Source organism: Elephas maximus, chromosome 19 (assembly GCF_024166365.1).
Source record: "Elephas maximus indicus isolate mEleMax1 chromosome 19, mEleMax1 primary haplotype, whole genome shotgun sequence".
In the NCBI taxonomy this organism is placed as follows: domain Eukaryota; kingdom Metazoa; phylum Chordata; class Mammalia; order Proboscidea; family Elephantidae; genus Elephas; species Elephas maximus.
The window spans coordinates 78,880,123-78,906,610 of record NC_064837.1 but is presented as its reverse complement, the minus strand read 5'-3'; the positions used below and the strand labels follow the sequence as shown (position 1 = coordinate 78,906,610).

General features: G+C 41.0%; 1 protein-coding gene across 3 annotated transcripts in view; it reads left to right on the top strand.

The window, feature by feature from the left end:
• The window catches only part of LOC126062682 (oxygen-regulated protein 1-like), an 83,310-nt gene that overhangs the window by 44,163 nt on the left and 12,659 nt on the right, over positions 1–26,488 (top strand). The window contains exon 3 of one of the 3 annotated variants that reach the window (XM_049860436.1): positions 4,063–4,103. The exons of the other annotated variants lie outside the window; for them this stretch is intronic. The gene's annotated coding sequence lies outside the window, so the exon portion shown is untranslated. The remainder of the gene's footprint in view (positions 1–4,062; positions 4,104–26,488) is intronic. 3 annotated transcript variants of the gene reach the window in all.

Below are 26,488 nucleotides of genomic sequence, written 5' to 3'. Positions count from 1 at the left end.
TTCTCAATTGAGAGAGAAAAGTATAAACCTAGGGTTTATCTACTTGATTACTTCAAGCAGAAACATTGCTTTATTGTTCTGCCAAGATATTTAGGAATTATTTCGTGATTTACTTGTCTTTTAAATTTAGCCTCTTATATGCCTTGAGGGTAGTTGTATTTCCTTTCCCTAGTAGTGAAGCTGAAGCCCTGGTGGCGTAGGGGTTAAGCGTTCAGCTGCTAACCAAATGGTTGGCAGTTCCAATGCACCAGCTGCTCCTTGGAAACTGTATGGGGCAGTCCTACCGTGTCCTGTGAGTTCTACTGTGTCTATGTAAGTCAGAGTCGACTTGATGGCAATAGGTTTTGGTTTTTAGTAGTGAAGTTATTCCTTTCTGTGGTAAAATAAAATATACTTCTTTATAGTGTTTGGAAGTCACTGGGTGGCACAAATGTTAAGCGCTCAACTACTAGCTGAAAGATTGGTGGTTTGAACCCACCCAGAGGTGTCTTGGAAGATAGGCCTGGCATTAAGTCGCAGCCTTGAGAACCCAGTGGCATACTCTGCATACACGGGGTCTCCGTGAGTCGGAATCAATTCAACAACAAAACAGTATTTAGAACTCTCTGGGAGGCTCTCGATAGAACAGGCAATTTATCCCTGACAGAGAAAGTCTTTGTAGAAATCCACTTTTTTAATTCTTTCATTCAGCAGATACTTACCGAATTCTCAGTAAATGATTATAACTCAATAATCTGGCCTAAATTAAAAAAGAAAAAAAGCATTAAACAACAAGAGTGATGAATTTACTTTTGTATACAGCTTAAGAGATTCTTGGGATATTTGGAACTCTATTTTAATAATATGATTTCTGCATAAGGCTTCAAACAGGGTCTCAGTCTTGTCTTATGCATTAATGAGAATCGCGTTAAATATTAATTTAAAGTATATGTACAGTTTCATCTGGTCAGCTACTGATGGAAATGCGAAATTCAACTATCATTTCAGGGTTTGTTATCTCAATACAAGCTAGCCTGTCTTGTCCATTGTGGCCCAATCCATGTCACAGCTACAAATCTATAATTTCTACAGCCTTCATTGGAAATCCTGGTGGCATAGCGGTTAAGTGCTACGGCTGCTAACCAAAGGGTCAGCAGTTTGAATCCGCCGGGCGGTCCTTGGAAACTCTATGGGGCAGTTCTACTCTGTACTACAGGGTCGCTATGAGTCGGGATCAACTCGAAGGCACTGGGTTTTTTTTTTTTCTTGTCATTATGTGAACTATAGTATTCATCTCTCTCTCAAGTCCTTTTCTTTTAGTAGTCTTATGACACAAAATACATTCTCTACTTGAATGCCTCTCAAATAGCTCTCTTTCCCCATCTATTCAGTCAGAAAAATAGTTTTGGATAATTTTTAACTGTACTGTGTGATTTTACTTTGCTTAAGTACCCCTCAATGTGAGTTAGCCACTCATAAGGAAGTGTTTCTTAGCCAAAATGCAGGAATCATTATGAGGTTATCTGTGAAACATTTTAGTCAAAAGTAAAGGTTGAGGCCACTGGTAGGAATAAATGGTAAAAGGCCAGAGGGTAACCTCTAAGTGTGGCGGGTGGCATAGAACAGCCTTGGAGAAATTATTAGCATGTCAGAAATCTGTTTTGCTCCCCTGTCTGACTCTCACAAGATATTTCTGGACTCCAAGAACCGCCGGGATCTCTGTAATTTAAATACATACTCAAACGTTTTTTTCTCCACTCTTTCTCAAAGGAAGAAGTCTCTGTTCTTCCAAACATTACCTTTTCTACCTACGCTCTGGATGCGGTTTCGTCTTTTCTGGACACCAACTACCTTTTCGTGGGGCAGCAGTGGTTTAGTGGTAGGATTTTTGCCCTCCATGTGTGAGACCTGGGTCCAGTTCCTGGCCAGTGCACCTAAAGGGCAGCCACCACCCATCTGTCAGCGGAGGTTTGTGTGTTGCTATGATGCTGAACAGGTTCAAGCAGATCTTCCAGACTAAGACAGACAAGGAAGAAAGACCAGGCACTCTACTTCAGAAAATCAGCCAGTGAAAACCCCATGGAACACAATGGTCTGCAACCAATCATGGGAATGGTGCAGGACCGGGCAGCATTTTGTTCAGTTGTGCACGGGGTCATCATAATTTGGGGGACAACTCAATGGCAACTATCAGCAACAACAATTACCTTTTCTTTAGCTTGCATCTTCAGTTACTTTCTTTCAACTGGTTTCTTTCCTTCGCCTAGTAACACTCTCAGATTGCTATGATTTGACTCTATTGTCCACTCTGTGGATTGCCTTACTTATTTGCTTCCTTTGTAGTCAGCTTCTTGAAAGAGTAGACTACAACTGAGCCCACTTCCTCATCACTCATGCAGACCTCCACATGCCTATAGTCCGGGCACCCTCCCACTGCTCTGCTTAAGAAGGTTATCAGTGATCACGACCACAGTTTCTTCCCTGAATATTCCTGTAGTGTTCTATTTTTAACTGTTTCCTCTTTCCTAAAATATCCCTCATATGGCTCCTTGGCACTTTATTCCTCTGGCCTTCTCTGCCTCTCCAACTTTGTTTTTCATGTCTCCTCCTCTTTCTCCTGGTTAAATGTGAACATTACCTAAGATTTCTGCTCAGCCCTACTTCCTTCTTTACATACATCTTTGAGCGCACGATTTTTATTTTAGGGTAAATGCCCAGAAGTATACTTGGGTCAAAAGAAATGTACATTTTTGAGTTTATTAATATTTTCTGTCAAATTTCTCTTTGGAGAATGACAGTCATATTCATAGATTAGAAGATTCAATATTGTCAAGGTGGCAATACTCCTGAAATTAATCTGTAGATTCAATGAAATTCCTGGCATTTTTTTTTTTTTTTTTTTGGTAGAAATTTGCAAGCTGGTCTTAAAATTCATATGGAAATGCACAGGACCCAGAATAGCCAGAACTATCTTGAAAAAGAAGAAAAAGTTGGAGGACTTACATCCCGATTTTAAAATTTGCTACAAAACTACAATAAAGACAATGTGGTACTGGCATATGAATAGACATATAGATCAAGGGAACAGAATTGACAGTCCATAAATAAACCCTTACTTTTATGGTCAATTGATTTTTGACAAAGATGACAAGGCAATTCAAAAAGGAAAAGATAATCTTTTCAACAAATAGTGCTGGGACAATTACATATCCATTTGCTAACAAATGAATTTAGATTCTTACCTCACACTACACACAAAAATCAACTGAAAATACATCAAATTCTTAGAAGAAAACAACAGTAAATCATCATGACCCTGGCTTAGGCAAAAATTTCTTAGCTATGACCCTAAAAACATAAGCAATAAAAGAAAGAAACTGATAAATCGGACACTGCTAGAATTAAAAGCCTTTGGACTTCAATCTTGCTAGTTGCCTGAGAGTCAGCACCGACGTACGGAAACCTTGTGTACAACAGAACCAAACTTTGCCGGGTCCTGTGCCATCCTCACAATCTTTGGTAAGCTTGATCCCATCGCTGTAACCACTATGTCAATCCATCTCATGGAGAGTTTCCCTCATTCTCACTGACCCTCTATTTTACTAAGCATGATGTCTTTTTCTAGTGATCGATCTTTCCTGATAACGTGTTCAAAGTAAGACATCCTCACTTCTAAGGAGCATCTTGGCTATACTTCCTTCAAGATGGATTTGTTTGTTCTTCTGGCAGTACACAGTATATTCAATATTCTTCACCAAAACCACAATTCAAATACATCAATTCTCGATCTTCCTTTTTGATTACCCAGATTTCGCATACACATGAGCAATTGAAAAGACTATAGCTTGAGTTAGGTGCACCTTAGTCATCAAAGTGAAATCTTTGATTTTTTAATATCTTAAAGAGGTCTTTTGCAGAAGATTTTCCCAATGTAATACATTGCTTGATTTCTTGACTGCTGCTTCCATGGGCATTGATTGCTGGCTCAAGTAGAATGAAATCCTTGACAACTTCAATTTATTCTCCATTTATCATGATGTTTATTGGTCCAGTTGTGAGAATTTTTGTTTTCTTTATGTTTAGGTGTAATCCATATTGAAGACTGTAGTCTTTGACCTTCATCAGTAAGTACTTTGACTCATCTTTGCATTCGGCAAGCAAGGCTGTGTCATCTGCACATTGCAGGCTTTTAATGAGTCTTCCTCCAATTTTAAGTCATGTTCTTCTTCATAGTCCAGATTATTTGTTAAATGTACAGATTGAATAAGTAAAGTCAATAGAAACTAGTAAGAAAGTGACGTGAAGAGTCATAAATGGAGAGAAAATATTTACAAATCACTGATAAGGGAATATATAAAGAATTTGTAAACTCAATAATAAGACAACTTGATTTTAAAAACGGGAAAAAAGATTTGAGTAGACATTTCACCAAAGAAGATATATGAATAAGTATGTGAAAAGATGTCAGCCATCATTAGTCATTAGGGAAATGCAAATTAAAACCAGAATGAGCTACAACTACACACCCACAGATGTATAACAGCAAGTGTTGGAGAGCATGTGGGGAAACTAAAATTCTCATCCATTGCTGGAGGGAGTGCAAAATGGTGTAGCTACTTTGGAGAACAGTTCAGCAGTTTCTTAAAAAGTTAAACATAAACATAATTTTACCATAAGACTCAGTAGTTCTACACCCAGTTAACTATGCAAGGGGGAAAAATATGTCCTCACAAAGACTTACACATGAATGTTCTTAGCAGCATTATTTATAATACCCCCAAAGTGGAAACAATCCTAATATCCATCAGTTGATGAATGGACTAAAAAAAAAAGTGGTATGTCCGTACAATGGAATACTATTCAGCAATATGAAGGAACCATATAGTGATATATGCTAAAGCACGATTGAGCTTCCAAACATTATGCTAAGTAAAAGAAGCCAGAAATAAAAAGACTTCATGTTATGCAATTCCTATTGTATGAGATGTCCAGGATAGGCAAATCTACAGAGACAGAAAGTAGATCAGTGGTTACTTGGGGCTTGAGGTGGGAACAGGGAATGACTTCATATGGGCATGAGGTTTCTTCCTGGGTTGATGGAAATGTGTGTGTATACAAGTTGTGCCTTAGTATCTGTGGGGAATTGGCTCCAGAACCCCTTGCAGATACCCAAATCTGTGGATGCTCAAGTCTCTTATATAAAATGGCATAGTATTTGCGTATAACCTACACATCCTCCTGTATACTTTAAATCATCCCTAGATTACTTATAATACCTAATACAATGTAAATGCTATATAAATGGTTGTTATACAGTATTGTATTGTTTAGGGAATAATGACAGGACACAAGGCCAACAATCCTCAAACGAGTGCTGGAGAGACTGAAAAAAAAAATTTTTTGGAGAGACTGAGGATGTGCAAAATTGCAGGAGGCTACAGCAGGGAGTGTGCCTACACATCACTTCATTCGGGTGGATTCAGCATAGTGCTCGGCATGTGGCAAATTCAAGTTTTGCTTTTTGGAACTTTTTTTTTTTTCTGAATATTTTTGATCCAAGGTTGGTTGAATCTGTGGATGCAGAACTGCGGGTACAGAGGGCTGACTGTAGTTCTATGTCATTTTATCACATATGTGATAAAAATACAGAATTTTAAAGGTACAGATCTGCAAAAAAGATGCAGGAATGTTTACTCACCATAAAGATCTCCCTTATGCAAAACCGTTTACACTTAATGTAATTATTGATACATTAGGACCTAAGTTGGCTATATTATTTTTTGTTTTCTTCTTCATACCTTCCTGTGGGTTACTTGAACACTTTCTAGAACTTCATTTCGATTTATCTGTGATGTCTTTGAGTGCATCTCTTTTTTATATTTTGTTAGTAGTTGCTCTAGGCATTACACTTCACGTATATAACTATCAGTCAAGTGGTGCCAACATTTTACCAGTTCTGGTGAATTGTAGACCTGACCTCTCTTTAAGTCCATTTATCCTCCCTCATTATTAATGTAATTGTCTTAATATTTCTTCTATATGTGCTGAGAACCACATCAGACAATGTTTCCTTTTTGCTTCACACTTCAAACACAATTTAGAAAACACAGGGGGAGAATAAAAGTTTATTTATTCATATTTTTCCTCATTCCATTGTTCTTTCTTCCTTCCTGATATTCCAAGATTCCTTCTCTTATCATTTCTTTTGTATTAGATAACCTACTTTAGCCATTCTTTTGGTGTAGGTCTTTTGGTGACGACTTCTTCGTTTTCCTTCAAGTGAGAATGTCTTGATTTCCCTTCATTTCTGAAGAATATTTTTGCTGGATATAGAATTCTGGCAGACAGTTCTTTTATTTCATCACTTGAAAAATATTTGCCACTTCTTTCTGGTCTGCATGGCTTTTGATGAAAAATCTGCTGTCATTTTATTGGTTTTCCCCTATAGGCAATGTGTCATTTCTCTCTGGCTGCTTTCAAGATTTTTTTCATTTTTAGTTATCTGAAGGTTGACTATGATATGTTTTGGCATAGATGTCTTTGGGTTTATCCTCTTTAGGGTTTGAGCAGCTTCTTGAACCTGTAAGTTTATGTCTTTTACGAAACTTGGAAAAATTTAAGCCATTATTTCTGGGAATATTTTTCAGCCCCATCTGCTTTCTCTCTGTCTGTGGCTCCCAAAACCCAAATGTTATATCTTTTGTTATACTCCCACATGTCCCTGAGGTTCTGCTAATTTTTTTTTTTCAGTGTTTCTTCTCTGCTGTTCAGATTGGATAATTTATATTGTTCTATCTTCAAGTTCAATAATTCTTTCCTCTGTCTTCTCAATTATGCAGATGAGTTAAGGCATTGAATTTTTTAAATTTGGATTATTGCATTTTTTATTTTTAAGATTTCTATTCAATCCTTCTTCATATCTTCTATTTCTTTGCTGAGACTTGCTATATTTTTGTTTCAACTACATTTATATTTATTCATTGAAGCATTGTTATGATGACTGCTTTAAAGTCATAATTCCAACCTCTGTGTCATTTTGGAAACCTTGGTGGTGTAGTGGTTAAGAGCTATGGCTGCTAACCAAAAGGCTGGCAGTTCAAATCCACCAGGCACTCCTTGAAAACGCTATAGGGCATTTCTCCTCTGTCCTATAGGGTCTCTATGAGTCAGAAATGACTTGACAGTAATGGATTTGGTTTTGGTTTTGGTGTTGTCTTCGTGCTGGCATTTGATTATTTTCTCATTCAAGTTGAGATTTTTTCTAGTTCTTGGTATGATGAGTGATTTTTTATTGTATCCTGTAACATTATTGAGTATTATGTTATTAAAAAACATTTTTTTTTTCTGTAACATTAGAGAGTATTATGTTAGTAGATCTTATTTAAATCTTGAGTTTTAGCAGGCCCATTCTGACACTGTGCCAGCAGGGAAAGAAAGTAACGACTCCACACTGCCAGGTGGGGGTATAAATCTGGGCACCCCATTCAGCCTCCTTTGACAAGCCAGGGAGAGGAATACCTTGTTACTGTTGGGTGGAGATGAGATTGCAAGGTTCCCATGTGATCTCCACTGACTCTCTAGGGAGTGACCTTGTTACTGCTGTGTAAGAGCAGAGATCCAGGGTCCCTGAGTGGCCTTTACTGACACCTGTTACCACTTGGAAGGGATGGAAGTCCTGGATCCCCACTTGGTCTTCACTGATATCACCCCGATGTGAGGAAGGGAGAAGTGCTTCACCATGCAGGGGTGAAAGTCTAGGCTCCCCACTCAGCCTTTGCTGATGGGAGTGGAAGTGGAGGCTAGGTTTTTTCCCACAGTGTTTTGCTGAAGTAGGGCAGGTGTTGTCTAAAGTTTTCTGTTTTGCTAGGTTTCCCCTTTCCTGGTAGGTTTCCCCTTTCCTGGTCCATTGGCTAAAGAGCAAGCTTTTGTTTGAGCTTATTTTTATGTGATCCTACTGTGTTTCTGGGTTGCTGATTTCTCTAGCTAGCACCCAGTTCTGTATACATGAGGCCTAATGAAAACTGGTGTGATGGTTAAGATTGTGTGTCAGGTTGGCTGGGCCATGATTCTCACTGTTTTGGCAGTAGCGTAATGTTGTGATCACTTCCCTATTGAGATTTGATATGTGATCACCTGGATGATGGGATCCACTGTGAGTACCCAATCAGTTGAAGGGGAGTTTCCTTGGGCAGACATTCAGGCAGGTCTTGGGGGGCTTTTGCTCATTCTGGAAACTGCAGCTGGCTCCTGTTTGTCTGACCTCCAGTTCTTGGGACTTTAGCTAGCAGCTTACCTGCGGTCTTGCCTGCCAGTCTTGGGATTCGTCAATCATCCCAGCCTGTGAGCAACAGCCATGGTCTCTAGCCTGCTGATCTTGGGTTCACCAGCCCCTGCAGCTACGTGAATCAGGAGAAGCCTCTTTCCTGATCCACGGACTTGGAACGTTGTAGCCTCTACAACCACATGAGGCATTTCTGGATATAAACCTCTCTCTCCATATATATATATTTATACGCTTTACTGGTTTTGCTTCTCTAGAGAACCCAACCTAAGGCATTTGGTACAGAGAATGGTTCTAGAGAAACAAAATTGTAAGGATGCATTTTCTAATGAAAATCAGCGTTCTCAAGTCTTGTTTGTCTTAAAGATGTTGATGACTCTGTTTCCAGTAGTAAGGAGAGCACTGCTAATCCATGGTGTGAGGTGGCAATTCAAATATGCAAAATATCACCACCAATAGATCAGGTACTGGTGAAAGACAAGGCTTTGGGTAACTGTATGCAGGATGCCTTTCTACAATTTTGTCATAATGAGAAGTATAGGGAAGCTGGTTGTTTGGTCCTACTTTCACTAGACAAACTGGTGAAAGAAAGAGACAAGCTCAGGGATTCAGAGTCAAAGCTCAAGCACCACATTCACGATCTCAAAGTTTTCACTTGTGCCTTAAAAGAAAGCCTCATTTCTTGTAGTAACAAAGCTGATATTGCCAAAAAACAAACCCAGAGTCTTATCATGAGAGTGGCTGAATGGCAACACTAACTCAACTGCTAAACTCGAGAGGTATCCGAAGTTAAAGTGAGGGCATTGATTGGGAAGAAATGGGATGCTGAAACCTAGGATTGGGACATATGGTCAGATAATCAGGAAGCTGGAGACACTGAGCCCCTAAATTCCATTGAATCACTCCTGCCAACAGAACCATTAGCCCCTCCACTCCCGTCTAATGAGATTAATCCAGCTGCATCTAAAACACCTTTGTCTGAGTCGTTGCCTGGGACATTGCCTGAGGCAGATGCTTTACAAGACAATCCTGAATGTTCTTAAAACATTTCCCCACAGAATTTGGCTTTTAGACCTATAACTAGACTTAAGTCCCAGTGTGCGCCAAAGGATGAAGTATGAAGTATAACTCAGAAGGAGGTATGCTACACTCTGAAAGAACTGCTTGACTTTTCTAATATGTACAAACAGAAACCTGGGGAATATGTGTGGGAATGGCTATTAAGGTTTTGGGATAATGGTTGCAAGGGACATAAAGATGGATCAGTCTGAGTTTATCAATATGGGCTTACTAAGCACCGATTCTTCATTCAGTGTTTCAGCTCAAGAAGTTAGGAAAGGATCTAATAGTTTATTTGGTTGGGCCGCTGAAGCATGGATTACACAGTAGCCTACACTCAATCAAGTTGAAGTACCAGACCTGCCTTGGTATAGTGTAGAAGAAGGTATCCAAAGGCTTAGGGAAATTGGCATGCTAGAGTGAATTTATCAGGTTGGACCCACAGACCCACACATGGAGTGCCCAGAGGGCATACCTTTTACTGTAATGGTGAACAACAAATTTGTGAAAGGAGCCCCAGCATCCTTGAAGACTGCTTGATTGCTATTTTATGTAAGTCAGATTTGACTGTTAGAGCTGCCCTAACTAAATTAAGATACCTAGCTGCAATGCAACTGATTGGAGCCCATGGTGGTGCAGGCCAAGTGGTGGCACTCAATTGACAAAGACAAGGCGGGTGTGGTGACCATAATGGACAGCAGAGTCAAAGCAATAATCAAAACAGTCAGACTCATTTGGACTTACGGTGTCGACTACTTAGTCATGGTGTCTCTAAGATTAAAATAGATAGGAAATGTACTGAATATTTACTTGATCTGTACAAGTGGATGAATTCCAGGTCAAGGGAATAGCAGTCTAACTCATATCACCAGAATAAAGAGTCACAGCCCGTCAAACAATTCTCAGACTTGAGTGAGTTTACAGACCCACAACCCCTTGATTGAAGGGGAGGCGGGGTCCCCTTGAGGAAGGACTCCAATGCACTGCCCAAAACTTATGCCTTTAATCTTTCTCCCAGCCTTCCCCAAAGGGATCTATGGCCTTTTACTAGAGTGACTGTTCATTGTGAAAAAGGAAATAATCGGAATTTTCGGGGATTACTGGAAACTGGCTCTGAACTGACACTAATTCCAGAAGACCCAAAACATCACTGTGGCCCACCAGTCTGAGTGGGGGCATATGGATGTCAGGTTATTAATGGATCTTAGCTCATGTCTGTCTCACAGTAGGTCCACTGGGCCCCTGAATCCATCCTGTAGTGATTTCCCCAGGTCCAGAATGCAATAGTGGAATTATAATTCCAATATGATTTGATAATTGGGATAGATATACTCAGCAACTGGCAGAACCTCTACATTGAATCTCTGACAAGTGGAGTAAGGGCTATTACGGTAGGAAAAGCCAAGTGGGAGTGATTAGAACTGCCCCTACCTAGGAAAATAGTAAACCAAAGGCAATAAATATCACATTCCTGGAGAGATTACGGAGATTACTGCCACCACCAAGGACTTGAAGGATGCAAGGGTGGTGATTACCAAATCTCCATTTAACTCGCCTATTTGTCCTGTGCATAAAAAAGATGGATCTTGTAGAACAACAGTGGTTTATTGAAAACTTAACCAGGTGGTGACTCCAATTGCAGCTGCTGTTCCAGATGTAGTGTCATTGCTTGAGCAAATTAATCCATCTCCTGGTATCTGGTATGCAGCTCTTGATCTGGCTAATGCCATTTTCTCCATACCTGTTTTGAAGGACCATCAGGAGCATTTTGTCTTTAGCTGACAAGGGCAGCAATACACCTTAAGTTGCCTACCTCAGGGCTGTATCAGCTCTCCAGCCCTATGTCATAATTTAGTCCACAGGAACCTTGATCACCTTTTGCTTCCACGAGACGTCACACTGGTCCATTACATTGATGACATTATTCTGATTGGACCTCATAAGAAAGAAGTCAATGACTCTGGACTTATTGGTAAAGCATTTGCGTGCTAGGTGGTTGGAAATTAATCCCACAAAAATTCAGGCACCTTCCACCTCAGTGAAATTTCTAAGGGTCCAGAAGTGTGGGGCATGTAGATATATTCCTTCCAAAAAAATCTAGTGAAAAAAAAAAATTTTTTTTTTCTATCAAGGAAAAGTTGTTGCATCTGGCTCCTCCCATAGCTAAAAAGGAGGCATGATGCCTAGTGGGTCTCTGGATTTTGGAGGCAGCATATTCCTCATTTGGGTGTGCTACTCCAACCTGTTTGTCAAATGACTTGAAAATCTGCTAGCTTTGAGTGGGGCCCAGAACAAGAGAAGGCTCTGCAACAGGCTCAGACTGCTATGCAAGCTGCTCTGCCACTTGGGCCATATGGTCCAGCTAATTCAGTGGTACTTGAAGTGTCCGTGGCAGATACAGAAGCTGTTCAGGGTTTTTGGCAGGCCCCTACTGGTGAATCACAGTGCAGACCCTTAGGATTTTGGAGCAAAGCCCTGCCATTCTCTGCAGTAACTACTCTCCTTTTGAGAAACTGCTTCTGCTTGTAATGAGTATGGCCAGATGCATGATTATATACTGATTCATGGGCTGTGGCCAATGGTTTGGCTGGGTGGTCAGGAACTTGAAAGGAACATAATTGGAAAGTTGGAGACAAGGATTTATGGGGAAGAGGTTCATGGGTAGACCTCTCTGAATGGGCCAAAGAAGTGAATATATTTGAGTCTCATGTGGATATTTACCAAATGGTGACCTCAGCAGAGAAGAATTTTAACAATCAAGTGGATAAAATGACATGTTCTGTGGAAACTACTCATCCTCTTTCCTCAGCTACTCCTGTCATTGTTCAATGGGCTCATGAACAAAGTGGCCATGGTGGCAGTGATGGGGATTATGGATGGGCCCAGCAACATGGATGTCCACTCACCAAGGCTGACTTGGCTACAACCACTGCTAAGTGCCCAATCTGCCAGCAGCAGAGACTGACGGTGAGTCCCTGATATGGCACCATCCCTCAAGGCAATCAATCAGCCAGCAACCTGGTGGCAAGCTGATTACATTGGACAACTTCCATCATGGCAAGGACAGCGTTTTGTTCTTAGTGGAATAGACACTTACTCTGGATATAGATTTGCCTTCCCTGCATGCAATGCTTCTACCAAAAATACCATCCATGGACTTACGGAATGCCTTATCCACCATCATGGTATCCCACACAGCGTTGCCTCAGATCAAGGGACTCACTTCACAGCAAATGAAGTGCAGCAGCGGGCCCATGCTCATGGGATTCACTGGACTTACCATATTCCCCATCATTCTGAAACAGCTGGCTTGATAGAACAATGGAATGGCCTTCTAAAGACAAAATTATGGCACCAGCTAGGTGGCAATACCTTGTTGAGTTGAGGCAGTGTTCTCCAGGATGCTGCATATGCAGTAAACTAGCATCTGATATGTCGTGCTGTATCTCCCACAGCCAGGATTCATGGGTCCAGGAATCAAGAGGTGGAAAAGAGTGCCATCACTCATTATTACCCACATTGATCCACTCACAAGATTTTTGCTTCCTGTCCCTGCGACCTTATGCTCTGCAGGCCTAGAGGTCTTAGTTCCAAAGGGAGGAATGCTCCCACCTGGAGACACATCACTGATTCCATGAACTGGAAGCTAAGAATGCACCTGGCCACTTCGGGCTTCTTATGCTTCTGGATCAATAGGCAAAGAAGGGAGTTACCATACTGGCTGGTGTTATTGATTCTGATTACCAAGAGGAAATTGGATTGATATTACATCATGGAGGTAAAGAAGAGTATGTCTGGAATACAGGAGATCCCTTAGGGTGTCTCTTAGTACTACCATGCCTTGCGATTAAAGTCAATGGAAAACTACAGCACCTTCTGGATCCCCCAGTTGGCTCCTGTTCATCTGACCTACAGTTCTTCAGATTTGAGCTAGCAGCTTACCTATGGTCTTCCCTGTCAATCTTGAGATTCTTTTTTTTTTTAATTGTGCTTTAAGTGAAAGTTTACAGTTCATGTTAGTTTCTCATACAAAAATTTATACACACATTGCTATGTGACCCTAGTTGCTATCCCTATAATGTGACAATACACTCCTCCTTTCCACCCCAGATTTCCTGTGTCCATTCAACCAGCTCCTGTCCCTTTCTGCCTTCTCTTCTCGCCTCTGGACAGGAGCTGCCCATTTAGTCTCATGTATCTACCTGAGCTAAGAAGCACACTCTTCATGATCATTCTTTGATCTTCACAGCCTGTGAGCAACAGCCTTGCTCTCTGGCCTGCCATTTTTGGGTTCACTAGCCACTGCAGCCACGTGAATCAGGAAAGGTCTCTTTCCTGACCCACAGACTTGGGATGTTACAACCTCTACAAGTGTGTGAGCCATTTCCTTGATGTCAATCTCTCTCTCTGTATATATATTTATATGCTTTACTGGTTTTACTTGTCTAGAGAACCCAGCCTAAGATACCTGGGAAGTCACCACCATGTCATTCCTTGAGTTTTGAGATCCCTAGCCAATCTGCCTTTTTCTCTGCATCTTTCAGAGTCTTATGCTTGATTTACATATAATGTTTGGAGTTCTCAGCTGTACTTAGAAGAATAGGGGGAAGTACACCTGTCTATAAATTCTTATCAACTAATGTGATCATGTCGTTATGCCTGCTTGATAACATAGGCTTATTGATTTGAACAATCTATAATTAATGTATATAATGACATAAAAAAAAGGCATGTGGGATTTATCATAGGCATCTTATTTTCACTGTAAAAAAAATTAAGCTTTGAAACCCTATCATAAGAAAACAAGCTAAACACAAAGAAAAGCTAAAAAAAAAAAAAACCAAAAAAAACCTCAACACGTAGATAGGTTTTTTAAATTTTAATTTTAATTTGACTGCTGTTTGGGGCAGTTCTACTCTGTCCTGTAGGGTCACTGTGAGTCGGAATTGACTTGACGGCAATGGGTTTAGTCAAAGATTCTGGAGTCCCTAGTGGTGCAAACTGAAAGTTGGCTATTTGAGCCCACTCAGAGGTACCTCAGAAGAAAACACTATGGACTACAGTTCTATTCTGCAACTCATGGAGTTGCCGTGAGTCAGAATCTGCTCGATGGCAACTGAATTTTTTCTTTTTTTAGTCTAATATTGAATGATTTGTTTGAATGAATAGCATGAGGTGACTGCACGAATATAAAAAAAAAAGTTGGCTTACATAGATTTGTTTAACATGGTAAAAAATGGGGGGGCATCTAGTGAATACTAGAGAGTAAGTCTTAAATATATTTATTCTCCAATCACAAATGTTATTACAGGAACAGCCTCTGTCTGTTCAAATCTTTACCAGTTATCAAGTAGATTTTTTCCTACAACATTCTGGCTAGCAGCATGTATTTGGACTGAGTTTATCCTTTGCTGGGCCCTGAGCATACAGGATTAGAGCTGGGCCTGCCTCATCAGTCATCCTATCTGTAGGCTTGCGCACAGGGCTCGACACAGAGTGGACGCTTGACGATGGCTCCTTTCTGCTTGGTTACACAGCATTCTGTAGGCCAACAGGTGTTCTGAGGTGTGGGGCAGCCCAGTGATTGGGACTGGGGATGTCAGGGTTCAGGATGGTGAGGCAGATGCAGTAAGCTATGGTGGATGGGTCACATATTGTTGGGTCACATCAGATCATGGCAAATATATGCTGTGCCAAGTGGGCCAGAAAAGGGGGGCCATGTGGCTAGCCATGATTGGGTGTTGCTAGACATCCTTAACATTTCGAACCCAAGACTGCAATCAGCCTCAGTGAAGCCTGCAAGCCTCCTTAGCTCTCCTTCCTCAGGCTCATACACTTTCTCCTCCTCCTCACTCACCTCATTGGGTGGCTTCACTTCCTAGTTCACTGAGAACAGAGAAGCACTCAGAATGGTTGCCACATCCCCTTCCTGTTCCCAGGAATGAGCCACTCTGTGATCCTAAGACTTCGTCTTCGTCAATTTTCTCTAGAGAAAGAGAATAGTAGATGTTTGTGTGTGTGTATTTACTTCAAGGGATTGGCTTACATGAATGTGGGGACCTGGGTCAGGCTACAGGCTGGAGACTTCTGCAGGCTTGCATCCCAAGATCCACAGGTCAAGTGACTGGAACAGTACAGAGTATGGAGAGAGATTGAGTCTGCCAAAATATTTATTTATAGTTTGAAGGCAGACCACACCCTAAGGAAACCCTCTTTTCAACTGACTGATTGATTACATTAGATTACATTACATTATGGAATGTGATTGTATTATATTACGTTAGATTACATTATGGAACAGCAACTAGTCCAGTGTTTAGCCAAACCCCTGGAAACCATAGCCTAGCCAAGTGAACACATAAAATTAGCCATCAGAGACCTGCACCTCCATTTGTGTACAGATCCACCCCTCTTACCCACTCAAGGGCATTACTGCAGCAATTCTCCCCTCTCTCACCTGCACCATCACATTTTCTCTTTTCACTGGACCATTTTTACCAGCATACAAACATATCACAACAGATCTGATATTAAACAGAAAACAAAACTAAACTAAACAAACTACCACCTTATCTCTCCCCTTCCCTTTAGAATAAAAAAGTTGTTTACATATGGTGGCTCACATTCCTCTCCTTCCAGTTTTCTCGTGTTCTTACCCCAGTGAGGCCTTGGCCCCACTGTTCTACCAGAAGCAGGTTTTGTCAAGGTTACCAACAAACTCCGTAAGGACCAATCTTCTGCTGAATTCTCAGTCTACCACTTACTTGATATATAAGTACATTCTGACCCAATTCATCACCACTTCCTTTTTGAAGCATCTGCTTTTCTTGGCTTCCAGGACAGTGTTCTTTTGATGTCACTGCTCCTCACTGAGTTGTATGCTGGTCCCTCCCCTTCTCTTTGTCTTTTATACTTTGGAGTGCCCTGGTTTCTGACTTTGTACCAATTCTCTTTTTCATTTACACTCACTCCTGAGAAGCTGTTATCCATGCTTATGCATGTTTTAAATAGTAATGACCCACCACCTGTCTGTCAGTTTATACTGTGGTGGTTTGTGTGTCGCTATGATGCTAGAAGCTAAGCCACCTGTATTTCAAATACCAGCAGGGTCATCCATAGTGGACAGGTTTTAGCAGAGTTTCCAGACTAAGACAGACTAAAAAGAAAGGGCTGGTAACATATGTCCAAAAATTAGCCAATGAAAACCCTATAGTTCACAACAGAACATTTTCCAACTCACTAGATTTGGAGATGTCATCAGGAGAGATCAGTCACTAGAGGAGGACATCATGTCTGATAAAGCAGAGGGCCAAAGAAGGTGAGGGAGACAGTTGGTGATATGGATTGGCACAATAGCTGCAACGATGAACTCAAACATGTCAGCAATCATGAAGTTGATGCAGGACTGGGCAAGTTTCATTCTGTTGTGCATAAGGTTGCCATTAGTTGGAACTGACTCAATGGCAGCCCCAAAACAATGCCAACGGTGCTCAAATTTATTCCTCCAGCATGAACCTTTTCTCTAAACTACAGACTTGCATACGTATCTCTGACTGCCTACTTGGTATTTCTACTTGAATGTCTAATATACTGTTTCAGGTGTTGTTCACTACTGTCCACCCACCCTCTGACTGCTACTTCTGAGGTCTTCTCCTTCTGAAAATTAACAACTCCATTCTTCCTGCTGCTCTGGTCAAAAATCTTAGTCATTGTTAGCAGTTCTTTTGTTCTCATACCCCAGGGTTAATTCATATCCCATTCACATCTAATCCATCAGCAAATGCTGTTGCTGCTACAGCCAGAATGTCCACAATCTGACCAGTTCCCACCACCTCCACTGCAGCCATCTCGGCCTAAGTCTTCATAATCTCTTGGTTGGATTATGACTATGCTCTCCTCATTGGTCTACATGCTTCCCCTCCTGCGTTTTTAACTTCAATTTTTAACACAATAGCCACAATAGCTAAAGTGACCGTTTGAATTGTAAGATCACATCGCTCCTCTTCTCAAAACCCTCCTTTGGTTTCTCACCTTACTTAAAGTTAAAGCCAATATCCTTACCAAGGCAGAAGCACCGTACATAATTTGGTGCCCTTTTCCTCTTGTTACTCTTCTCTTGCTCTCACCACTCTGGCCACACTGGCTTTAGGATTAACAAATACTTCAAACATTTCGTGCATACTCTTGACTCAGGATCTATGCTTGTACTCCCTCTGCTGAGAACATGCTAGTCTCAGACCTCTGAATGTCTTATCCCTCCCACTTTTGCATCTCTTTTCACATGTTACCTTCTCCAAGAGGCCTTCCCTGACTTCCACCACTAATACTCCAACCCCAGTACCTTGCTTTATTATTCTCCATTGCACTTAAAAAAAGAAAAAAACCCCAAACCTGTTGCTGTTGAGCCAATTCTGACTCATAGCAACCCTATAGGATGGAGTAGAACTGCCCCATAGGGTTTCCAAGGAGCGCCTGGTTGATTTGAACTGCTGACACTTTGATTAGCGGCCAAGCTCTTAACCATTGAACCACCATGGCTCCATCATTGCATTTAGTTTTATCTAATATATTGTGTTTGTTTTTGATTTGACTCTGCAGGATAATGTAAGCACCTTGAAGGCAAGAGTTTTTATATTTCGTTCATTGCTGTGGGTGTCTGGCACATAGTGAGTGTGCATTAAGCATTTGTTGAATGAATGAATAAATGAATGAACGGATAAGGAAGGTCGTGTGAAAAACCCTAAATATAGAGGGCAGTGCCAATTTCAAAGTCCAATAGATCTGTAAATGTGGAAAATGGTTTTCAAGGTAGAGGCAGTCCAGGTTCAACATCCAGTAATCCACCCAATCATAATGGGCCCTGATGGAGTTCCATGTGGTTGGATGGCAAGGGCAAAGGGCATGTTCTATACTAGCTGCACAAAATGATTATGATCCTGATACAGTCTGAGCTCTGCCCTGGGCTCCTTGGGCCTACCTGGAGTGGTGAATTCTAGCAGGTACAGTGAGCCAGGGTTCTTCAGGCATCTCTCTATATAACATGTCTACACTGAACACAGGCAGGGGATCATCCCTTTATTTATGGAATGCCTACTGTGGATCAGGCACCAAGCTGTTTCCAAGAATTCAGAGATACTAAGTAAATTATACTTCTGGTGCTTACTGAGCTTATTGACTAAGAAGCTACCACTTAGGAAGCAGTGTGAAATGTGCTAGAGTGTAGATTTACACCACAGGTAAGAGCACAGTGGAGGAGCCCCTGCTTCAGCTGGGAATGTGACTGTAGTAGGACCGTGGTTCAAGGGACGTTTCTTAGATGAACTGAGAATTGGAGGAAAAGATGGAAAAGTATATGGTAATGAAAGGCAGGGGTTGGCTTAGGAGAAGGCATGATAAGAATAATGATACATGCAGAAGTCCAGAGCTGTGAAAAACATCTGAGAAATGTCAAGTAAGTAGACTACAGAGAAAGGTGCATGGATCGAGACAAAATTGGAAAGGTAAGCTGGAATTACATCACAAAGGATGTGGTTTACTAGGCTGGGGGCGTTTTACAAAAGGCTGTGAGGACCATGGAAATGTTTTAAAAGATTAACTCTGCAATACTAATAATTTCCATTATTGAACACTTATGACATTTAAGTACTTTGCTAAACACTTAATATGTGTTATCTTATTTAGTCCTCATAATGAGGCCTCTTTTACATTTTATGGCCAGAAAAACAGGCACAGAAGAGTTATGTAAATGGCTTGAGATCACACAGGCCATTTATAGAAGTATTCTGAGTCAGGACTTTTACTGAGGTGTGACTAGCTTCAAAGCCTTCGAAGCTTGACCCCTTAACCACAGGCTCTTCTATCAGCTGTGACCAGGCAGAACTGAACAAAGTTCAGACACAGGCCGTAGATAGAGGCCTGAGAAATGGAAGGCACTGACGGGAAAGAGGTCTAGAAGGAACCCTGTCAGAGCGGTCTCCCTCGCATTTCTTTCACTCGTTTGTTAATCAAGTGTTTTCCCTGGACCAGCAGCAGCAGCAGCTTACTAGGAAGGCAGAATCTCAGGCGTTCTGACCTGCTGGGCCATACTCCATACTCCACTGTTAACGGGATTCTGGGTGGCCTGGGTGCACATTCACGCCTGAGAAGCACTGGCTGAGGCAGCTGTTTGACAGCAGTGTCTGCCAGGACCAAGTGCTGCTGGGGAGAGAACCCAGTGTTCTGACCGAGGTTCTGGGGGCGACACGAGTGGGAGATGCTTAGGGAAGGAGAGCCCCTATTGTGCTGTTGTAAGTATGAAAATCTACTCTTCCTAAAAGCGCCCCCAAAGGATCTCTTTAGGTGATCTTCCTTTGGTGTTGAAATAGGACCCATGGTGTGAATTGGTTAGCAAACGTGGATTAGAGGATTCAGATCCTTAAATCAAACCAAACCCTTTGCCTTAGAGTGCGTTCCGACTCATACGACCCTCAAAGGAGGTTATTGCTAACCCCAAAGTATTCAAATTTGCACTTTAATTCAGAGCTGCTGAAGATGCCATTCATGCCTGTTGCTGCTCTGTAACAGAAATGTGCTTATTGGTCCCATGGCTATTTATTTCTGTGGAGGGTGATGATTATAAACGGAGGCTTGAATCAAAGTAAAACACTATTATTTCTCTTCCCTTCCTCCCTCCCACCTGTTTTTCCTTTCTTCCTCTTTTTCTTTCTTTAATAGGCGTCTTGCTGCAAAGTCAGTATTTCTGAGGCAAAAAGTGTGCAATTTCATCATCTTTTTGCTTTCGTGACATGTTTGGAGACAGCACTCTGGAGCACACTGACTTGAATTGCGACCTGGGTTTTCTTCTCCAGAGGACTCTTTACCTTGTTTTTGTTGTTCAGGGTTGCTCAGGAAGCTTGCTAGAAATCTGATTAGGTAAATCGGCTTCAGATCTGATTAGACCCCAGGCCATCCTTAGAGGGACCAGGTGCCATCTGGGGCGTTCACATGCGACAAGACCCTGAAACATAATCAAATCCTGGTATGATTAAGCAAAGCCCTGGCAGAGTGCTGCGTATGCAGAAGCATAAAATCATTTCACCTCACCGTGTGGTGCCGCTGGCATTTATCACGTGTTATGCTGAGTAGTCCAATTGTTGACACGCAGGGCCATTTTTATTAGAGCTACATCGATGCAGTATTAAATAGAGGCACTTAAATTATTGAAAAAAATAAAAAGACTGAGGGTCTTTTCAGTGGTGACTATGCACAAATGTTAACTCACAATTACTTCTCAAAGAATAAAAAAAAAGTCAAGCTATCTCGTTTTTAGCAACACATTAACAACTTTTCCCTCTAACATAGATAAATGAGGACTGAGGTTGTCTGGATGAGAAGTGCTTGTGAATTGGCCAAGTACTCCTCTCTGGACGATGACTCTAGGGAAGCTAGAGGAGGCAAGGGAAACTCCAGTTAGGACAGTTTCTGAACTGCAAAGCGAGTTACAAGTGGTTTAGTTGTGGCTATGGTCCCCTTAAGGTGAATCCTGTCTGGTGATTAGCATCACTTTGGATTAAATTAATTGGCTGTAGTCAATCCCTGGGTAGACTCACTGAGAATAAATCCAAAGACATTAGTTTCTTTGCATGAAATGAGCAGGTTACATATCTGTGACATTTATGTGAATTATTCTAACACCTTATAACATCTTTTTCTTTTCTTTATATGGGAAGTTTCAAGTTCTGGTAAGTGCAAGACTATTTGAAATCTCTCTTTTGAAAATAATCTATATTTAGCTAGTTTTGTTTTCCATTTTCTATCTGGTTGACATAGTTGTGTTCTATCATTAACCCTTAGTAAAAAAATGAATATTGTTAGTGATTATGGTCTTTTACTCAAATATGACAGGAACCTTCATGATACACCAATACTGAAGTAGGAGAAAAGAGCTTCTGTATCAGGAAATCAAGTAAATCTGGTTTATTAAAATTTGAGTAAAGTTAATTTTTTCTGATTATAAAAGCACTATATACTCATTATAAAAGTCTGTACAATGAATTCAAGTAGAAGGAAGCTGCTTGTAATTTAACAATACTGTGACTACCACAGTTAATAATTGGTGTATTTCCTTCCTAAGTCCCCGAACCCCAACCCCAGCCCACAGAGTTATGCTAATCTGTGAAATGAACTAATTTTTCTTACATGGAATCTTTGAATTTTCATAAGAAGTAACATTCTGAATTTAGCAATTTTCTTTTTTTGTTTTCTACGTAGTTCCTTCTGAATTGCCTGAATTCCTGTTCGTTGTTATTATTGCTATTAGTTGCTGTCCAGTCGATTCTGGCTCATGGCCAACCACCCATGTGTTACAGGGTAGAACTTCTCCATAGGATTTTCATGAATGCAATCTTAATGGAAGCAGACCGCCAGGCCTTTTCCTCCACAGTACTGCTGGGTGGGTTTGAATCACCAACCTTTAGCTTACCAGTCAAGTGCAAACTCTTTGTGCCACCTTCTAAATGACAGAAAGTTAAATCTAAAACATAATGAGTGACATGAGTGTATCCTGTAGATCCGCCATCTGTGTTGTCAAGTGAGTGGTGGAGGCACCTTTTCAGCTCTGAGCGCCACAGACTTAAGTGTACTGTTGATTAAGGCTAATGATAACAGAGATAATTCTAATTATGGTTGAACCATTAGATTACAATGAACCAAAGGGTGGTGAAAAATCTGCTTAACCTTAAAAAAAAAAAAAAAAGGATTCATTGTCTCAGTCATCTGGTGCTGCTTTAACAGAAATGCCACAAGTGGATGGCTTTAACAAAGAGAAATTTATATCTTCACAGATTAAGTAGGCATAAAGACCAAATTCAGGGTGTTGGCTCCAGGGGAAGGCTTTTTGTCTCTGTGGCCTTCTCATCGATGTTCCCCTGGACTAGGAGCTTCTCCTCCAAAGGACGCGTTGGGCACCCAGTGCTGCTTTCTTGGTGGTATGAGGTCTCCAACTTTCTGCTTGCTTCTCTTTGCTTTCTATCTCTTGAGAGATAAAAGGTGGTGCAGGCCACACCCCAGAGAAGCTCCCCTTACATTGGATCAGGAATGTGACCTGGGTAAGGGTGTTACAGTCCCACCCTAATCTTCTTTAACATAAAATTACAATCACAAATGGAGGATACAATACTGGAAATCATGGCAACAGTCAAATTGATACACACATTTTTGGGGGGGACATAATTCAATCCATGACATTCATGATAGCTCCATGGTCTAACTTCAGGCAACTAAGAGACTCTACAGAGAATGGATGTGGGAAGATATTACTAGCAAGCTGTCAAATCATTAGACTCAGATTTTAATATAAATTGATCTGGAATCAAAGGGCTTACTACCTCTAGGGAAGAAAGTGGAGGGTCTTAAGATTCTATTGTTTCCTCTTTCCACATCCATTTCTCTCACAGTCTAAACTGCTGGCAGGAAGGATTAACCTATTTTAGGCTGTTTGTTTGTTCCCTGGGTAGCCCCTAAGTACATTATTGCTTTATTCCAATTTCAGGGGCCATAGAATAAGCCTTATTGTTTAAAATGTATATGTATAAAAAAAATTGCTGAATTTTCATCCAGATTCTGATTAGTTTTAAAAGTTGATTAAGAAAGGTGTACAACTGAGACATGTAGTAAAAGTTGCAGAGGGAGGTGGCTCTGTTTTACAGAAGGGGACACTCTAATGGCAAGATTTATGGACCGCATGGCTGGCCTCACTCGTGCACCAGCTGGGGGCCACGCTAGCTCTGCCTTCTTCTTGGAGGGCATTTCAACCTCTCTTTGCCTCTAGCATGCCAGCTTTACACAGGTCTTCCTCTGGAAAGTTTTGAAAGCACCATCTCTTCCCACTCCCACCCTCTCCTTGATATTCTCATAGCACCCTGGACTTTTCCTCAACTGTGCTTTGAAGTACTCTGCTTTTCCCATGGACTCTGAAGGAGACACACATGATTACATCAGGACGAAGGCTGAGCCACCTCCTTCAGGAGGAATGTGGCTTCCCCAGTGATGACTTCGAGCTCTGTATGAACAGACATCCTTTTATCCAATGGTAATACTGACTCTTCTTCATTTTCTGTGTTAGGCACACAAGGTCCACTTTATCCTGGGCTCTTAAGCCTCACCTGCATGTGTGCAGAATTGCAACGCTCTCCCTAAAACCTCCCCCAGTGACTTCTGGGCATTCCCAGAGCTCTCATGTGCAGCGATGATCATGTAAACTTGTGTTTTTGCTACAGTCTCCTCATCAAGGCACCTGACAATCACCCTGTCAGGTGCTTCTTCTGCAAATCCTCCTCTGCTGCCGGGATGTTGCCTTCAGCTTCTGCCCCACATGTGTCTGCCCCAAAACCAGTGCTCTGAGCTGGGAGGCAGTGGGATAGGGACAGTGGCGGCCATCCTTTTCCTCCAGTTATCCTTATCCTCCAAAGTGTCCCTCCTGATGCTAGCACAGAATCTTCATTCTCTTATTTCAGACTCTGCCCCCTAAAAAGAAAATCTCTCAGCATATCGGCTGAGGCAACTATGTTCCCAAAGTGGTCACCAGGTCGTAAGCTGTCCATATAGTGAAATCCAGGCAGAAAACTAGTGACTTTAATATATACTTACACATAGCTAAGTATCGTTTTGCAAAATTAGGTAAAAAATATGTTTAAAATAGCATTCATGTAAAACACTTTCATATATATGTAAGTAAACTAAGCTCTTTCCAGGGAGCTGGCACATATATGTCCCAGTTACATTTCCCACTCCTGGAGGTTTATTGGCAGGCATTTGAGCCACGTTAGTACATTCTGGTGTCCTCGCGGATACTTGTGGAACTGCCTAAAAATCAAGGAAGTTGGTCTGCGCCACATTTGGGTTTTGAGAGCTATTTGTATGAAGGATGCTTCCTGGAGGAATGATTGTGTGAAACTTTTATGTCTTTTGACTTCTGTACAGTGTTATTGTGAAGGTATGGTTAGCAGCATTTGGAAATATTCAACTAAGTGAGTTATTTTGGGGGTGAAACCAGCTTGCGATGCACTTTCTCAGCCATGGGGCCGATATGTGCCATGTGTGATGTGTTTCATGGAACATGGAACCAATATGGCCCACTTACGTTAGTCACTTCCCTGAGGACATCATTTATAAAGTGCTCCCCTCCCTGATAACGTCTTTTGTTAAGTGCTCACCTCCCTGAAAACAGTCTGTGATGCACTTCCTGGGCCATGGGGCCGATATGTACCACGTTTGTGATGTGCTTCGTGCAACATGGGACTGAGATGGCCCACTTGCAGTTGGCACCCCATTTTTTCAAATAAGAAAAAACTACCAATAAACAATGATTTAGCATCCATTCCATTAGGGAAAGAACATGGCATCACCAAAAATTAAAAAAAAAAAAAAAACAGTCCTTTAAAGGGCTAGAAAGTAAATGGAAGCAAAGTGCTCTAAGGTCTTTTCATTAAACACTGAAGGAACTCAGCCTTCTTATAGCTGGGGAGGGCACTGAGATTAAGCATGTGCCCAAGGTCAGAGCACAGGTCGTCAGAGGAGGATGAGAAGAGGCCGCAGTTTTGCTGATTCCATTGCAAAGCTGGATCCCCCAGCATGCCCAGGCCTGCTACAGCTGCCTTCACTGTCTTAAGTACATAATTATTTTAAACTGCTGAGGGAGGATGGAAGGGAAACACATTTAATTTCTGGGTTGATCTTTGAAACATTTTCCTAAGTTACAGATAAGTAAAATTTGCAGACCACATTGGTTTATACTGACAGTTCATTCCTATAATACTGATTACATTTATTTGTTTTGCTCAATTTGTCTTCAAATTGTACCATTGTTTCAAAGCAGCTGGGCATTCTTCCTGTCAAAAGACACCAATAATTAAATTTGTTTAAAACAACAGAAAATAGCCACACAATGCTACCGATAAAAAACAAACCCAGAACCAGATCAACCCTTTCAAAAGCAGCTCACTTGTCAGTCACAGACTCTGACTTCATTGGGAAGTTGAAGAAAACCTTACTGTTTGCTGAAAATGCCTCCTCTTGAATTCCACCCCCAAGATTTTAATGTTAGAACCACTAGAGGGAGCAGTACTCATACTGGACTATTTTTATATCATTAAAACAAAACAAAACGTTTAATGCAGTGTTTCCCAAAGTATGGTAGTGGTATGTCAGGTTTGCCTGCATATTCTACAAGTCTGCAGAGGAAACATTTTACACTATTTTAATACGGCCTTTTTTTCCTCTAAGGGTCTGTGCAATACATTCTTCCTAGAATTTGATGTTAAAAAAAGTTTTCCTCCACATGAACTCATTTGGTTCCATTTAAGAGACAACTATAACTTTCTAAACTTTTTCTGTTTCACCCCTTTCATTTAACTGTCAAGATATGAGAAACTAAACTCATCAACTGCAAAACTCTTAATTTTCTCGCTGGTTTGTACTTTGTGCTCCTTTTGTTATTTTTAAATTGTGCAATAATTTCTGTTAATTTTTTAAAAGTTCATAAAGTATTAAAAAAAAAAAAAAAGCACTGCCATTGCCCTGGAGTTGATTCTGGCTCATAGTGACTCTATAGGACAGAGTAGAACCATAGGGTTTCCGAGGCTAAAATTTTTATGGAAGCAGACTGCCACGTCTTTCTCCTGCTCACAAGGGACAGCCATTATAAGAACCCGCAAATCTCATCCATAGCCCTGCCATCCAGATATAACTACCATTAACACTGGGATATATATGCTGCCAGACTTTTCTCTGTTGTACAATAAATATGTATACATACATGTCAATGATATATTATGTTTTATAAACTGCTTTTTTCATTTAACAATATGTCATGACCATCTTTCTATGCCAATAAATACGGAACTATAAAGCCGTATTTCACAGTTTCATAGCTTTCTATTACAGGGGTGTATAAGTCATAATTTATTTACCTAAGCCCTTATGAGTGCATTTAGGTTGTTTTCATTTTTAATTATAAACATTCTTATTTAACTGTTCCATTTGTGTCTTTTTCTTGTAAGGCTTTTAAAATTATTTTTCAAAAATGGCAGGTATAAATGAATGTATGAGAAGAATCCTAGGAATACCCTGGATGTCAACTATAATTAGCACTCATTAGCGTTATCATGTATTCTCCATGTGCTGTCATTCTGA